At 32.7% G+C, this 19,456-nt stretch overlaps 1 long non-coding RNA gene across 1 annotated transcript; it reads right to left on the reverse strand.

The window, feature by feature from the left end:
* Positions 1-335: 335 nt before the first annotated feature.
* On the reverse strand, positions 336-19,456 carry LOC145691878 (uncharacterized). The gene is made up of 3 exons (XR_014132574.1): positions 19,322-19,456; positions 8,129-8,239; positions 336-452 (listed from the first exon to the last, which is right to left on the reverse strand). It is a non-coding gene; the product is annotated as an uncharacterized LOC145691878 (long non-coding RNA).

The following is a 19,456-nucleotide window of genomic DNA, read 5'->3' on the forward strand; positions in this document are numbered from 1 at the left end:
TTCTTCGTGTTACAGATAGACTTTGTAAGGTGAAAATTTTAAATTATGTATATATGTTCAATTAATTAAAAGAATATTTTTTGTACAATCATACATTTCATTTTCATCTTGAAAAATAAAAACCATTAAGTGTCAAAGTTACCAAATAGAGGAATTAACTTACACTGTAATAACGTTTTACATATTATTCTTTATACTGCACTGAAACATTTGTTATATCACATAAATAATAGAAAGATAAAAATCTATATAAATGTTAACTCTTTAAAAAAGAATATACTTTATTAGTCTACATAGAAAGTAGTAGAACTTAGGTATATCATTTTTTAGCCGTATTAATACTTGCCATTCAATTCCTTGAAAGTTTGCCCTTCACCGCCATAATCCTTAGGAAAGTACTCCTTTGGGACGATTTCATACAACGCACTAAAATCCGCTCCGTAAGCGCCAATCTAGTACACGAGAAGAAAATTGTTTTACTCGTGGGTACAAAGAAGAATTTCATAAAAAAACATGGAAGAAAAGATAGGAGACTTAAACACAAATGAAGAACAGAGGAAAACAGAATTAAAGACGTTCTGGACACAACTAAGAAGAAATGGATACAACGAAGATGATAGGGTCACAAGAAACACAGCAAGAGAGAGGGAGAAAGAGGAAGAAGACAAGAACAAAAAACGGTTCGGAATAGAAAGCCTAGCCAAAGAAACAGAGAAGATAAAGAGAATGCTTCGAAAATTAAGAATAAGGACGTACAGGAAAGAAGGAAGCAGAATAATTGAACTAGTCAGTGAACCAAGAAAAAAAGCAAACGCGAACAAAGACGAAAGGGGAGTAATATATAGAGTAGGTTGGGCGGAGTGTAGCAAAATTTACATAGGAGAAACAAAGAAGAATATGGGAGAAAGGATAAAACAGCACCAGGATGATTAAGATTCAAAAGGGACCACAATGCGATATATAAACATCAGAAGGAGACAAACTACAGGATAGGGTGGGAAGGAGCAGAGTTCATAGAAGTAGAGAACAGAAATTTGGTGAGAAAATGGAAAGAAGCCAAGGAGATTATGAAGGCAGGAGATAGAGTGATGAATTGTAATGCAGGATTCTCGATAAATAAAGAGTGGGAAAAGATTTTGCTGAAAGAAGAAATGAAAAGGAAGAAGAGATAAAGAGAAAAAGCAACAAGGAAAATAATAATGAGAATATAAGGATAATTAGATGACAGAAAGTATCCAGCAAAAAAGTAAAATTTTAATTGGACACGTATGCTGGTAAAAGTGGAAGAGAAAGCCACACAAATGTTACCTTTTAATGAGGGGGCGGAGCCTAATTAAAAGTTGATCTGCGGGAAGTATATAAGTGATGACCAACTCTCAAGCAGCCAAAAGAAGTGGAATTCTGATGAAGACACAGTTATTGTGTTGCAAGTGTTACGTGATAGTGATTTGTTTATTTCTTCACATAGCCTTGCTCAGTGTGTTGTCGTTTATTAGTACAAAATGGAAACAAGGCCTGATAAAATACACACACACACACACACACACACACACACATATATATATATATATATATATATATATATATATATATATATATATATATATATATATATATATATATATATATATACGTTTTTTAAAATGTATCTTAAATTTAGAATTTGGCAATTTTACAATAAAAATGTAATTCTACCTGAGGTTGGAGTTAATATGGGATTTTAGAAGCTGCGATTCATGAAAGATATAGAAAATATTAGCGTTTGAAAGTATATTCTTATGCTCTATGTATCTCTGAAACTGTTAAGCGTTGAACCTTAATAGTTTGAACTTTTAAAGTAATTTCTATCTACTCTAAGCTGATAATGAAACAGATTATTTACGAATCGTCGCTCTTCAAGAAAATTATTTTAACCTTGACATCATTCTAGTGGAAATGGACATGTATCATCAAGTAGTTTTCAACTGAAGAAATGTGTATATATCTTTGAAATTAGTTCACAAAAGTTATTCTGCTCTTGAGCAAAACGAAGATTGAACTAGTACATATAACCTTTACAGTAAGCATTCTGCACAGCACCGCACATGCTGATAGTCTAAACAAACTTCAAGTTACGCAGGGTTGCTATTAAACAGTTGGTTAACATGTAACATATAGTTGTTTAACTTCTCTGTTGATCATCAGGTCAACTCCTGTAGTCTACGGCGAATTTCTTTATATTTTTATAGTTTGTTTCTATCAATTCGTTTAACCACAATTTTTTGTTCAAAAAAGGTTTCTTGACATTATTCACTTTATTATGGATTCTTTGTAATATTTCCAAATAATTCCGAATTATGTAATTATTTTTTAAAAATTATCAACAATTTTATATATAGAGAAATGATTATTTCGTTATTGTCATATCTTTAAAAAAAACTTCTAAATATTTGAAATATTAATTAACATATGAAGCGCTAATTTTCAAAAGGGAACTTTTCCACTTCTTTGCGAAACTCCTTTCAAAGGGTTTAGAATTTTTGGAATGAGATTTCTCAGGTTATGCAACTATGTGAAACGAACGTTTTTATGTAAAAACACAATATAAAATTAGTCATTTGTACCACATAAACTATGTTTATCCACGTCGATATTTTTCATTCAAGAGAAAACATAAGGGAGCTTGTCGTATTTGTTTTAAGGGATTTGTTTCAAAACGGCACATTTTCAGAAGCGTTTTCAAGTCAAATTTTATTTGCATCTACTATAGGATTAACAACTGTAGAAATGTTCCCTTTCGAAAATAGTCTCCTAACATGACCAAATTTTAATGAAACATTATTAAAATAAAACTTAATAAATCATTTACTGCAAATAGTACTTGCAATTGATATATAGAAAATGAAAAGAAATAATTAACGTAAACTATTAGTTGCCGAATAAGAGTACAGTAAAGATAGTTCTCAACCCAAGCTGAAAATGCGCCCTTTTTCATGAAAATAATGAGTATTTTTAAAAAAAAGAAAAAAGAAAATGATTGCAGAAAAATAATTTGATCACATTAGTTGGATGAACATAGACTTGTGTTTAGCGTTGGCTCTTCGTAATCGAGAGTCATCAGGTTCAGTTTCCATACCAAACATCCTGGCATGATTTTTCAGTTTCACTAGGCTAGTCCTCGGATACCTTTAACACGTAAGCCCTTGCAAACTTTTCTTTTTTTAATTTCGTTTCTTGTTGCTAATATTTCAGTGTATGATGTCCTTTTCGCTTCTTCTGAAATTGTTTTAATAAATAAACAAATAAAATACATATCATGTATAACACAATCATGGGAACTGATTGAGTACGAAAATAAATTTAAAAACTAGTTTGAAAACAGTTATACAGGTAAATTAAGAAAGAAGGTGGACGTAATTTATTCTAGGAAAATTTGCAAATAAGTGTAAAAAGAACACCGTATCTTCAGATAAACGATTAGTTTCCAAACAATTCATGTTGGTCTGGTGGTTCAATTCACCATGAGTTCTCATGGTGTTTGGAGGCACTTCAGCAAACTTCTTGGTATGATAACCTCTGCTTTCATTTTTTGTGTGTGATCCTGTGTGAGTGGGATTGTTTAATGAAGTAAATTATAGTAATATATGTGCAAAAAGTATTATTATCATGAATAACATTAGACAAAATATATTCAAATTTGAGTTTGACAAGATTTTGAAACAAGTAAACCGTCTATGGTCGAAATATACATATAGTGCAATGAATATTTTCAAGTTATTATACAGGGTGTCCAATATACAATGCTACCCGGAATTTGTAATAGTAGAACATTAGAACCTGAAGCGATACACAAAAATATTTTTACCAAAATAAAGCTATGTTCATGCATATATTTTTAAATTAGGAAGCAATGATTGAAGTACAACAGGAAGCTCACAGTGTTGCAAATGTAACCGAAGGTGTAAATCAATTTTTTTTGCAAAATACGTAAATTGTCTCATAACTCATATGTACGGATGTTCTGTCGTTAATTTTAAGTTTGTTTAGTTGGAGTAGTTTAGAAGCTATGGATCAGAAAAAAGAATTTCTCATTTTCACCGATAACTAATCAGATGAGGCCTCTGTAAGGAGGAACTAGGGAAATCGTAGTTTTCATAAATTAACACTCTGAATTGGCAACTTTGTTGACATTTCAGTGCATCAAAAGGTGGTTTGAGGATCCGTTTACATTATGCAATTCCTGAAAACTGCGAAAAAGAAAATTTGAAAATATCATGATAAAACTTTTACTTACATACACCCGGCAACACTGCTACTACCACGCAATGAAATATTAGCTCTACAGTAGATGCTGGAAGTGCCCCCTGTTTTGATTTAAACGCTCGTTCACATTTTTACCATGTTGACAGAAAGTTTACGAAGAGTAGAAATGTTAATTTTCTCAATGGCACTGCAAATCTTCGTTTCCAGGTCTGGTATAGATCGAGATTTGCTCTTGTACACTTTTTGCTTTAAGTAGCCCCATAGAAATGAATAGCGGTGTTGCCTGGTGCATGTAAATGAAAGTTTTATCATGATAATTTCAAAGTTTCTTTTTCGCTGTTTTCAGGAATTGCATAATGTAGACAGATTTTTAAACCACCTGATGATGCACTGAAACATGAACAATGTTGGTAATTCAGAGTGTTAATTCATGAAAACCACGATTTCCTTAGTACCCAGTTACAAAGGCCCCATCCGATTGGTCATCGGTGGAAATGATAAATTCTTTTTTTCTGATCCATAGTTTCCAAGCTACTCCAACTAAACAAACTGAAAATAACAACAGAACATCCATACGTATGAGTTGTGAGTCAATTTACATGTTTTGCAAAAAAGAAAAAAAAAAAGAACCTTCGGTTGTATCTGACAACACTGTGTAGTTCCTTGTGTACTTCAGTCATTGCTTCGTAAGTTAAAAATATATGCATGAAGAAACTTTCATTTTGGTATAACCATTATTTGTGTATTGCCTCAGATTCAAAAGTTCTACTATCCCAAACTCCCGGTTGCATTGTATATTGGACACACTGTATAAAATTGATTACAATTCAATTGCATAATAAAGATTTCTCTTTTTATCTTAAAATGAACAACGCTGTAGATTTCGAAAAATAGAAACTTTATTCGAACTTGTTCCTTTTCGCCATTCAACTAACGTGACCCTGTTTAGTTACTATTTTGAATTGCACAGAAAACGTCAGTAAGCACATATTTTTAATTTATCATATGAACTTAGTGCAGAACACGATTCTTTTCGTAAATATTGTGAGATTAAACACCTAATTCATGAAAAGTGGAGAGTTCATTAGTCTTATTCGGTATTGAATTGTGTCCTAGCAGTTCGTACGAAATTTAAAAATCACATTCAACTTAAAATTTATTTCGTGGTCTATAAATCTCTTCTTGTGTATCTTAGATATCTTTATGTTTTTCGTTGTCTCAATGCTCATCATCAAATTTTCCAATACATTTTACCGCTCCGATAGTCACCTCAACTCCCACACAAACTGGACGAAATTCGTAAGACAGCATTATACACTAGTAATCTCCAGAAATTCCCCAATACTCATTACACCCATGAAAACTTCATTACGACCTTGTGTGCCTATACTTGTCCTTGTTGATTCACTTTCTCGCCGTTGGTGCATGATGATAGTAAATTTCCGACATTAAACAAAAATATAGTAAGTAAATCTGAGCCAACTATTGCGTCTCTTCAACAAGCTAGTATTAGTCCGATTAAGTTGACCTTTGACTCCATCAGCGTCCCATATTCCTTTGAAAAGTCTGTCAACTTCATAGTTGATGTATTGATGTAGTGTGTCCTCAATGTCCCTTTAACCCAGAAGGCAACAAATATTATTTTTGAAAATTCATTGAATGATTTCCATCAACCTGAAGCAGTGCTATTGGAAATCATCTCCAACGATATTCACGAAAAAACAGGTGTTCGCGCATAAAAAGTAAGGCGTAACTCAAGCGAACCTAGATAATGCGAGTGAAACTGAAATTTAGATCAACGGTATTGATTTTGACTCAAATCTTCGTTTTTGATCAGCTCTCTAGTAAATACGATCGGCGCAACGAGGGTAGTGATAAGAAAGCTATAGCTAGGAAGTAAGTGTTCTTTCTTATATCCCTGTATATCCACAATTTAAATGAATTACGTTTCATTCTGTCTCTGTTATTTTTTACACATTATTCATTCATATAATTTAAACGTGATATTTATTTGAATATTTGTTACTTTCCCTTTCAAGCATCAGAGTGGTTTGTGCATATTGTGTTCAAATGCTTTTCTTTGCAAGCTTAGACTGGATTATGTACCTTATGCTTTTTAATAAAAAGAAACTTACTATAGACTATGGGATTTGAAATGATAATGATCCAATAAGTGAATCAGCTAGATGTTACATGCTAACTGACAACTCTACGAAACTGAGTTCAAGGTCTCCTTCTTGAGAAACATGTACACTCATGTCCAAAATTATTGTCGCATGTCTATAAATATGTTGTTGTAGGAATAAAATTTGATAACGAATTCGTCCGGTATTTCTTATTATGTTAGTATGTGTATAATCGGCAAAGGCATGTATGTGGTAAATTTCATGTCAAAAGAGCAGCAAATAAGAACAAGAAAAGGAAAATAAAGCTTTTTTTGTCCATTTAGCAACATTTTGTTTTACTCATTCTAATTTTCGTATTCATAATTTTTTTCCTATGAAATTTACCACAAATATACATTTCCTGATTATACACATAGTAACAGAATTAAAAGTACCCTGCAAAATTATTATCAAATTATATTCTTACAAGAAGACAGTTATAGATATGCGACAATCATTTTGGGCATGAGTGTACATACAAATCACAAATATAAAATACCTAATTGCTTCGTATTTTTGTGATTTATTTCCATTTGACCCTTTATTTACGTGTAAAATTATTATATCCTATGAATATTAGGACTGTGTTACGTGTGTAACAAATATCATTTTTAAAGAATTATATTATATCTAATAATGCACAAAATTACCTCCCTCTGTAAATTTTGCTCTACCTTTGGAAAAAAAGTAACTTAGAATGTGGCGATAAAAGGTATCGAAATTTTTTCTTCTTAATTCTAGGATTGTGTTTTTTGAAATATGTGTCTCCTTCTTCTGTGCACTTCCAAGAAAAAATATTAAATTGACTCTCTTAGAAACGTGAATTATTTCTATGTATGCAATATCTAAAGACACGCGACAAAAATTTCGCACCTCAGTGTACATTCATTAAAAGTAAATCAATCCGTAGGTTCTACTTCTACTATATTTTGTTTTAATTTAATTTCACGCGAATGATAATGCAATAGTGAGTATGTGGGTGAAAATGGGAATGTCTAGAGAAAAGTCACGAACATGGTATAGGCCAACACAAGCTCTAATAAACATAGGTGAAAATTGGTAATATATTATCGCCATCTTATAGCGCATTCACTTTTATTCAATATTATATTATCCCCTCCACGTGCTGAGGAGAAAGAACAGGCAGACGACGCTTCAATGTCAACAAATCATCGCCTTTTCTGAGCCTGACAACACCAGCGGCACCAACGAAGGAGGTCGAAACATCTCGAAATTTCAGGATAAATGGAGGAGTAGCACACTCAACACTATCTGCTGTAGAACTGGTCACCCTCAGCTTCACTTGGTTGACTTGGACTCAGAGTAAACCTTCACCCTCTTTCGGGTTCTGTGGGCTGAAAGACTTCCTATCACCCTATAAGTTACAGTGGACTGAGAGATTACTCCTAACCCTACTATAAGTCGTTGTGGGTTCAGAGTATCGTGTTCCGGCTACTGTGGGCTGAGCAACTCCCTACCAGTCAATCACCATACACCATATCACACTGGACTAAAGGACGCACATAGATCTTTGAATCTTGATTTTTAAATGAATTATCTTATACCTTGTATAAACTTCAACACTTTTGTAACAAAATGGTGAGGAAAACAAAATCCTGTATACAATTCAATCTAAATAAAGAGTGTTACAATATATTCTCTATATTTAACAAATACAACACTTTTATAATTAACATCTAAATTATTAAAAATAAAATTACCCTTGATTTTAGATAGTTGGGCGCGAATTTGATAACTATATCTATCACTGTTTGTACTGCAGGATTAACGTTGATGAAGGCGAGTTTTTTATATCGATCTGGATAACCCTCCTGCAAAGAAGGTAATTCAGGGACAATTAGTACATTGTTATATACAACAGAAATATGAAAAATTCATTCGTGACATGCTCTCATTTTAGTAATGTAACTTTTTAATTGTAAAAGCAAACCGTTTTTCAATCCTGAAAAAATCCAGTCACTTTTATTTAACCAAACTAAAACTTTTAAAACGCGTATTAAACCATAAAAAAGCGTTCATATTAAAAACAAAGACATGGGTATTTGTGGTTATACATTTAAAATATCCAATATTAAAACTGAATGCACATACTTTTTAACGTACATACTAATTCGAAAGTATAAATTTGTAACGTGGTGACAATGTTCACAACTTAAGCTAAGAAACCACATGTATCCATATTCAAAATTTTGCCTCGTCCACCAAGTGTACGAGATCATTCACTCATTGATTTTCACATTCACAACATCTGAACAAATTCTGCAATAAACAAGCCAGTTCCCAAAATACAAGTAAGAATTTATTCGCTCGAAAACCGCACACTTTGATGGCATTCAAATAAATGATCTGGTTTCAAGCCTATACTGTGTAATGGATTCCTTTCTCATTTCCAAATAATTTAATGGATTTTATAATTATTATTGATGTGCAAACGTACGAGGCGTATTCGGAAAGAAAGTATCGTTTCGCATTCCCGCCACTCCTGCGCTGCGATCGGCATGTGTGCTAGTCGTCCTTGTTCGTCTGCTCCCAACTTACGCCATTTTGGTTGCTCTGTGTAGTGTTGTCTGTTTACAGTACACTTTTAAAATGTCTAAGACAATTGACGATCCCTCCGACTGTGATATTCGTTCGGTAATTCGATTTTTAAACGCAAAGAATGTGAAACCGGCAGAAATTCATAGTCAAATTAAAGATGTTTATGGTGGAAACGCAATGACTGATGGAATGATGAGAAAGTGGGTAAGAATGTTTAATGAGGGACGAACTAATGTCCACGATAAGCCCCGGAGTGGTCGGCCTTCTGTTGTCAACGATGACTTGGTGAGGAAAACAGATGAAAAAAGTGGGCATGAGTGTACATACAAATCACAAATATAAAATACCTAATTGCTTTGTATTTTTGTGATTTATTTCCATTTGACCCTTTATTTACGTGTAAAATTATCATATTCTATGAATATTAGGACTGTGTTACGTGTGTAACAAATATCATTTTTAAAGAATTATATTATATCTAATAATGCACAAAATTACCTCCCTGTGTAAATTTTGCTCTACCTTTGGAAAAAAAGTAACTTAGAATGTGGCGATAAAAGGTATCGAAATTTTTTCTTCTTAATTATAGGATTGTGTTTTTTGAAATATGTGTCTCCTTCTGTGAACTTCCAAGAAAAAATATTTAATTTACTCTCTTAGAAACGTGAGTTATTTCTATGTATGCAATATCTAAAGGCACGCGACGAAAATTTTGCACCTCAGTGTACATTCATTAAAAGTAAATCAATCCGTAGGTTCTACTTCTACTATATTTTGTTTTAATTTAATTTCACGCGAATGATAATGCAATAGTGAGTATGTGGGTGAAAATGGGAATGTCTAGAGAAAAGTCACGAACATGGTATAGGCCAACACAAGCTCTAATAAACATAGGTGAAAATTGGTAATATATTATCGCCATAACAGACGTTTCACTATGACAACGCTTTCAAGCGAATTCCCGACGAAGTGAAGCTCGCTGTGCAGCAATGGTTCTCGTCACTTGGCGGGATATAGTGTCAAATTCACTGGTGGCATCGTTCTATGACGAAGGACTAGATAAGTTGATCCACCGCTACGACAAGTGCCTCAACTGTGGTGGAAACTATGTGGAAAAGTAGTGTAAGATATGCTCTATCTTGTGACAATATTTTTTAAAATATGTTTACGATATTTTTTCCAAAACCATACTTACTTTCCGGATACGCCTCGTATGTTATTTATATGCATAAAAGATTGATAAAATGCAACGTTTTTCACTGCCATACCACTATTGCTAATTTATGTTTTAAAAAAATGTGGTTGTTCCGCAACATGCAACACTAACATTAGCTTTTACTGACTTACAGTACCTTCAAACTTGTTCTTTGAAACTTTCTTCTAAGCAATGTTATTGCAATTTAAAGACATGGATATGATACGAAGATCATACCAAAATAAGTAGAGGGACATACAACGAGTGATTGCTATTGGTTATTAGAATGTAAGCTTTCAAGATGAACACACAACACTACTAAAACCTTAGTCTTTTTTAACCCTGACTTACACACTACAAGACAAAAATCTTTAAAATGGTCTAACTTCATACTACTTACACAATCCACACGGATTACGGGATTTTGAAAGCAAAAGGTATTATTTAGTTATTTTGTGAAATTAAACAGAAAAATTAACATAAGATATTTTTCTTCCTTCCTCATCGCCCTAGGTTTTCCTAGCACAACTATCCTTTTCCAAGCTACCACAGGACATTCACCAGGCCTGAAATCTACCTTACAGTAAAATTTAAAAATTAGGCAACATCACTAACAGCACCAAGATGTGCTAGGCATGTGCCATTAGTTGTCCCAGCTACTCTGTAGCTGCCTGACACTTGGCACATGTGGTATACATGTTCTAAGTATGTACTTCAACTACCTAAAGTTTTGGGTACTCGTTACAACTAATTGTTATTTGGGACTATGTACCACAAATGTAGCATTTATATACCTGGCTCAGTTTCGCACTATGACAGTCATTTGTGTTTTATATCGTCACTTGGGATATATATCACTTATGTTCTAGGTACGTCCTTTAAGAGCATGGTTTTTCAGGTACTTATGACACATAATTGATATCTGAAGTGACGCACGAGTGACAGTCAGCTGTTTGCTTGCTCATGTACAGTAACATGCAACGTTTTCTCGCGCTTTCTTCTATATCCCTATTTCTGTTTCAAATGGCAAGCGATAATACTATCTCAATATTATTGTGAAGTAAAAATAATAAGCCTATAGCTGTAAAGTGGTTGGTGCCTATGGAAATAGAGTTCTTGCCTAAGACAAGAATGGTAAAGTAAGCGAAATTTTATTTGGTGCCGTAGAAGATATTGTGAATGGACCTTACACCAAGGTTTCTCGGTTTTATTTTTGCAGTGTCAACTTAACCTCTACGGTCCCCTAGTGCTCATTTGAGTACATTCATTTTAATACTACGTAAATATGTGTTGTTTCATTTCAATCGCATCCATACACGTTTTGCTACTCAAGTACTTATTCGAGGACATATTTAGTGCACTATGGGTCTATTGGATGGCAGCATTGAGCACACAGTGTGAGATTCAGAAGAATGGCTGTAGCAGGAGAGGAAAGGATTGAAGGTCCTGCCAAATAAACGTGAGTATATTCGTTTATTTACCTTCGGCATGGTTCAAAAAATTATTTTCTTGCAATTTAATATCAACTTCTTGATATAAAGGTATTATTAGTAGCAGGGACGTTCTCTACATTTCAGAACTAAGTAAAAACTACCATGTACTCAAATGAGTACTTTGGTACTTACGTATACATATTATTCCCCTGTACTCATTTGAGTACTTTTCATATTGCTAGATATTTTTTATCTCTCAAAAGCTATTTTAAGTTTTGTTTTAGTTACATTTAGAAATAAATATACATTAGATGCTGGATTAAGAAGATGTGTTAAAAGCAGTTGAGATATAAATAATGTAACAAAATAGGGGTGTATTGTAATATTCTCTTTATAACAGTTTTACGTCTATTTATGCTACGGGCGTAAGCTGTAATTGCCGTTACCGACCATAACATCGATTTTATCCTTTCTCTGTTTATGCTTTTAACTTGTTTTCCGATTAAGTAGTGTTAATGAAAGTTTTAACTGCTGGAATATCATGAGAGGTGATCGCTACTATAATTTCTAAATATTTTTATATTAAATTGCGCTCTTTCTTTGTTTTAATTTTACCAGTTTTTCTTTGCTTGCGACTAAATTCAAGTAACTTTCTTTTATGGAGTAATGTTCAGCAGTAGCTACTTAAATTCTAAGAAATTGTTCTTAATTTATTTCAGGATCTTATAAAAGAAAAGTACTGTATAATCCTGATCACATTCTACAAATTTAGGTAATGGCTTAGTGACATTTCAATATCAGACGACAATGAGGCCAGCAATAGTGACTTCACAATGAATGAACCCAGCATCAGTACTGTATGAGAGTATGATGCTCAGCAGACTAAGGTGGAATTAGATTCTATTTCTTATTTTCCAAATGAAGCACCAAAAAGAGACATGATATGAGAACACAGCATGTATGAATTAAATCAATGTGATAGTTAAGGACATTAAGAGTGTTCTCGTTAAAGTTATTTTCGTGATGTAAAATGTACGATTGTTCTAATGAAACATTGACGGAATATGATTCTAATAGTATCTTATCTTATAAGGTAATGAAAGTAAATATACAATTAATACATTTTCTTTGTTTCTTATTTTGTTACGATACATCACAACAATATAGCCTACTTTGTTCTAACTTTGTTAACAATATTTTTGTCATTAACATTCGATTTTTCATTTAATATTTGCAAAAGGTCGTTTATGGTATGGAGTAAATTCAACCAAATTCTCAGGAGTAATTATACTCATACTGAATGGATCTTGAATGATGTTAAAAGAAAGAATTCTGTTTGAAAACGAAAGCAAATAAATTTTTATTGATAACTAACTGCTAATCTTTGCCTCATTCCTAACAAAAACATCCTTTATTTATTTTTATATTTAGAATAAATACATGTAGTACGCCCCAAAAGTACTCAAATGAGCACATGCCCTCCCTGTACCCCTGTAGCACTTTTTAATAAGAAATTTCTTTTAATACACCCTAATACATATATTTAACCAGAAAATATTCAGAAATAATTTTTTGGTGCAGTAAAAAAAATTCAGGTCTGTAGAGGTTAAACTTCTCTTACACTCAGTTTCGAAATTTCCACACCCATCTCAAACACCCTAACCCCTTCCCTTAAATAAGCAATACTCTTGCTGAAATTGACAATTTTGAGTACGTTCTTATTCTTTATGCCTAACATACCTAAATAATTAACTGATCATATACGAATGAGAGATTTACCTTAATTTTTATTCATCAGTTATGCCATCTCTTTCTTCTAAATTCATCTCCCAAATTTGATGCATTTGTTGCTTCTTTGTTCTAAGCGATTGTGTACTAGAAGCAACAATCTTCAACTTATAGCATCTAAAGATTGATTTATTCTATTTCATCAGAATTCCAGGAACTTGCTCAAGTGACATTCCAGCTATGAGCCTTTTCGCCATATTCTCGATTAATATAGCATTGCGAAATTATATATTATATTTTTAGTCACTTTAACCTAGCTTAAACTATCTCTCTGTATTAACGTTTGCATTAAAATATTATTTTTTCAAATTTACAAACATTTTTTATTTATTTCACATATCCCAAATAAAAATGTTTTATAAACTACATTATTAATATAATTCGCTGTAAAAAAATACCTAAATAGAATAACTCCAAAATTATCTGCTGTGTCTTTTATCATCGAGTATCTAAGAAAGATACACGTGAACTGTATTGTACTTTTAAAAAGAAAGAAAGTGTTCATTCAATTAAAGAAATGACAAATTAAATATTCAGATTCTTATTTTCATTTGTGTAACAAAACAGTGCTGGATTGATTTTTACAAATTTAAATAATCTCTTTCACTATTATTTACAGTCATGTGCAAAAACAGACAATAGTTAGAATCTCGAGATTAGCCTCCATATTATGGCTTGAACATAATTACATTCATGGTAAAAGTGTCCCTTTCACTATCTCCTTATTCCTTGATAAGTGTTTGCTTCTCTTAGATTATAAAGAAAAGAAAGACCAGAAAATAAAAACACACACAAGACAAATTAGATTCCAAATCAACCTCACTTACTAACGATCAAATTATATGATGAAGAGATTAAATATGTACAAAATGGAGATGACACACAACATAAAATGAACAGTACATAAATAAAATAAACGTAATTAAGGAAAGTACTATACATGCACAGAGAAACAATAAAAGATATCATTCACTATACATGGTATCAATCTCAATTCATTTCTAACCTAAAACTAAGAATATGATATCTTATTGGCAGAATATCAAATGAGGTACGGCGAATTCACCTTTGCAGAATTTATTTCTTGCGAAGGAAAGAAAAATCAATATGATAATCAAGAATCCTGGTTAAACAAGGCAGGGAAGAAACAAATCACTGTAATACTAATATGATGAATGTGCTATAATCTTCTAACTAGCAATACAGACAATGTACTATGCCATCTCGCCATATACAACAGTAAAGCGTGATTATATAACTTGAATAGCATGGTTGTTACACTTCTACCTCAGACATAATTACGTCAAAATTTCGTTGGAAATTTGAACATACCTAATTTATTAGATTATTATTATTAGGGACATATACCAAGCAATACATACTGATGAGAATACATGATTCTCATATCTCGCGTTAAGGATCCCTCATCCTTGTAATGTATTATGATATGTGTGACTATGCGAGGCCGGAATGGCTGAGGTTCATTTTTATGAAAAGCATTTCAACATAAATGAAACGGGAGTTAAGGGGCAGGATGGCTCAGTGGTAGAGGGCTTAATTCTGGTTTGCGAGTTTCAGGAGAACATCATGTCCGTAGGTTTTCTCGGGATACTTCCATTTCCCCCCACATATCAATCCACCAATTCTTCCATCACCATTCTCTTACCTTAGTCATCGTCTCCCTTAGTCTAACGGGCATAAACGTTGGACGTTAAAGTGATTTTTTTTTCAAACGGGAGTCACTATTCAAATAGTTAAGCAGGACACATGTTCAGCATATTCACGTTATTCCATTATGGGTTCTACAAATGTTTGTAACAATTTCACAAGATTGCGTGCAATCCACCAACATACATTCCCCAGTTGGTATTATCTTAAGGATTTTCCAAAGTTATCTGTGGTTATTTTATGAGCAATTTTCCTTTTTCATAGTCCCTCTACCGCCGGAATACCAAATCTATTCTAATATTATGGATTTTGGATTCTTGCAATGGTTGTAGGATGTAAAAAGGAAAAGACAAGAAAAACAGAAATCTGTACTCATCTCTGCATACGCCCCAAAGTGACAGCTAGGTTTTATAACAAATAAACCTAGGTTTCTTTACAGCAGTTTTTATGCTGAATCTTAACTGAGTAATGTAAGAAATATGCTTAAGATATAAATCGTTATCAGTGAAGCAACTGCAATATCAAATGACCTAACCAATGTGTTCAAACAACTTCAAATAATATATTGAGCACTTACTTAATTATTTAACTTGTACAAAACAAGAATATGACCACCAATTCATTTTGTACCTTAACAAATAACGGATACTGTGTAGCGCAAATAGTGCGAGAGTCAGTCCATATTATTGTGAGCGTAGTTTACAATGTTAATAGTTGAGGAAATGAAACTAAGTCACGTGCGCATGAAGCAATTATTGAAGTAGAGTTTAGTTTGATTGAAAATTCTATTTGTTTATGTATAACATGAACAAGAAAAAGCCACATCACCAAAGTAGTGAGATTAAAAAATTACAAAATTAGCAAAATACTGTACCCGAAATTAGAATCTGAGGTTAGTCATATCCCAAATGGTTCAAACCTCCCAATCTCCATTTTACTAACATCGATGGATATATTTGAAGTGCCTGAATTGGAGGTGAGTAATGAAGTAGTGATTCCTAGTCTGTATGTATACCGGCTATTCCGTTGGTGTTAGTGATAATAGCTCAGAACCTCCTTCTCAAACTTTATTAATTTGGTGAAAGATTTGAAAGTCTCCATCGATGCAGAACAACTTCCGGGATCATGTCTCAGTGAATGTAATATACTTGTCGCGGGTACATATTCAGCGTATATAAATCGTAATAAGGATTTCAGTTCTTTTTCTTTTTTAAAAAAGATTTAGTATGGTTTGCAAAGACATTGTCTCACTGTGGACAAACTGGTAGTTAAAAATTTTGACAGAAGAAATGGTGCCCATTTACAGATTCGTTGAAGTTCGCAAGCTGTATTATTACATAGTAAAAGCGAGCATGCATCAAATCCACCTGCAGTGTTCCGCACATTTAAAAGTGTTTCACAGTACCATGAAAGTATTTCATATGAAGAGCATAAGCTCTTGCTTATATCCAAACAGGGTACACAAGGATGACTTCGTATCTGTGTGGAAAACAGGAACATGTTTGCAGTACCTGTGCAGTACATTCCAAAATCTTTCAGTTGAAAAATCGAAAGGAGATATGCCTTTCGGACAAGATATACGTAAGTTGCTGACTGAAGAATACTTCGAAAGAACAATAACGAAAAGAGAAGAGAAACTTGAAAGAAGTTTGAAAATTATTGTACACTCATGTCCAAAATGATTGTCGCAGATTTATAACTGTCTTCTTGTAAGAATATAATTTCATAATGATTTTGCAGGTACCTTTTAATACTGATACTATTTGTATAATCAGAAAATGTATATTTGCTGTAAATTTCATTGGAAAGGAATTATAAATACGAAAATTACAATGAGTAAAAGAAAATGTTGGTAAATGGGCGAGAAAGATTTATTTTCGTTTTATTGTTCTTATTTACTGCTCTTTTGACATGAAATTTGCCACATACATGTCTTTGCCGATTATACACATACTAACATTATGAGAAATACCGGGCGAATTCATTAGCAAATTATATTCCTACAACAACATATTTATAGACATGCGACAATAATTTTGGACATGAGTGTACATCCTTTCCTTAACATAACATTATCCCATTATACACCGTGAATTCAGAAAAGGAAAGAAAGAAAAGAAAAGAAAAGAAAGGAAAGTAGAACATATTCTACAAATTTTAAACAGTCGGGATGAAGGTGAATTTGAAACTATACATTCTAATGCTACATTTAGGTTGGCAAATATATATATATATATATATATATATATATATATATATATATGCGTGTGTGTGTATGTTTCTTCTTTAAAATAAACAAAAAGAAATTTAACAAGAAAAGCACATGAGTTGAGAAGTTTTATTTATACTTTTTTAGGCAAATGTGAAATGAAATATGTAAAAATATACAGAAAACGAAATGAAGCTTAGATTGTGCTGATATTACTTTTGTGTGTAGGAGTACCTAATAACGAAGAACAAAAATGAAATTTGAGCCTAATTAGCTCCTACATTTTCTGAAATCAACTTAAGAAACAAACAACAGTGCAACGTGTAGAGTGGTTTGTATAACGTAATGTTATCCAAACATTTAGCTTGAGTGTGATTCAGAAGTGCAATGCACTAATCACTTCTGACTTTAATATAGAGATTAGAGTTGAAATCGAATATGTTCTAGGGACATCTAATTAATTCTAGGGACATCTAAACCGCTTCTTGCTATATATTACCATTCTTACTTTATAACGATCAATGTTAAAACGAAAAGTTGTTGAAATCTGCCACTTCCGTTTGAAATATAGTTTTAAGAGAGAAGGTGCTGCATATTGTTAGAACACTAAATCGATTTTCTCGTTCCCCAGAAAAATGCTTCTCCTTATCTGTTATTGACCTTGTTTTATGTATATCAATATTGAAACTGGGCTGAATTTCAATTATATCCGGTTTTATTAAAGAGTTAAGGGTGCAGAAGAAATTCAGTATCAGAAGCTTAATCGGTTGTTGAAAACGTATTCTCATTATCTATTACAGTTTTTACTCTACAATGATCAACGTAAAACCAGAATAGTTGTTTCCTAACACTGCTGGTTTGAATATAATCCCCATCCAAAAATTCGCTTCCTAAATTTTTACCCTCTACATCTTGGCCAAAATAGATGTTAATCCACCAAGTAGTTCCTGAGTTTTTCTGTCTCCAAAAAGGACGGAGACTGTAGTTAGATAATGGTGTCCTGAAGACGCTGTTGCAACAAATCCGCATTACACCATTGGAGAGTTCGTCAATTAACTTCAGAGCACCCTGTAGTTCATGCACAGTATATTTTCACTTATACAAACAATCTTTAGGTAGTGTTTTGACAAGCGTTAATGTGCAAAAACGCAACAAAATTTCATTGCATTTTTAAGAAAATATTTTTAAAACGTGAAAATATCGCGCTTTTATTGAAAGGAAACTTCGAAAAACAAAAGCAGTATCTTGCAACACTAGCCGTACATAGAAAATCTTGCGGACAATTGCTCAGACGTATCTGAGGAACATGTGAACAGTTCCATCAGGAGCTCAGAACGCTTAAACATTGTTATCAAGTTCATTAGAGAATAAACATCATGACCTGGTACTGCCGGTATATCACACGTGAAGAAGAAGTGGGAAGGGCACATAGAGGGAAGGGCATCAGATGTTCTTTCATATGCAAACGTCAATCGAAGTAGTCCTAATGTTCTACCTGGTAAGTTATCAATTTCTTATCTTGTTTATTCGTGTGTACGTATTTTGGTTTCCTGTAGTATAATGTGCTTCATATTGAATTTAAAGAGTTTTAACTTTTACGTTCTGATTCCATTTTTCTGTATTTTTTTTTTTTTTTTTTCGATTTCACTGAGTACAGATTATGATGATTGTGCATGAAACCAGACGTGCTGCAGGGAAGCAGATATCGGTTATGTTATCAGCGCAATACATTTATTGATAAAACTATATTTTTATGCAAACTCCAGACCAAATGTCAACATCTGCCTACATGTATTTCCATGATTGTTTGTCCTTCTTTACCTAAATACACATATCTTCATGTATTTATACACTAATATTGAACATGTTTGATCGCAGTTCCAATTGTTAGCATTTACAAAATAGTTACAGATATCTCACACAATTAATCTACAATTTAACTAATTGTTATTTAATTCTTGATTATTGTAAATATGCAAATGTTTCTTTGGTGATATTTTTTCCTTGTGAAACAAATAAGAGTACATTAAATAAATAAATAAATAAATTGCAATATACTTACTATAAAACATGTAATGTATCTTCTCAGCTTTGCAACTGTTAGTTTGAGTGAATGTGAGAAACTCAGGTTACGAAAATCATTTATTACAATATGTCCAGTATGAACAATCCTCAGTGGATATACAGCATCTAAATG

The sequence above is a fragment of the Thermobia domestica genome, chromosome 8, assembly GCF_964235325.1.
Source record: "Thermobia domestica chromosome 8, izTheDome1.hap1.1, whole genome shotgun sequence".
Lineage (NCBI taxonomy): Eukaryota > Metazoa > Arthropoda > Insecta > Zygentoma > Lepismatidae > Thermobia > Thermobia domestica.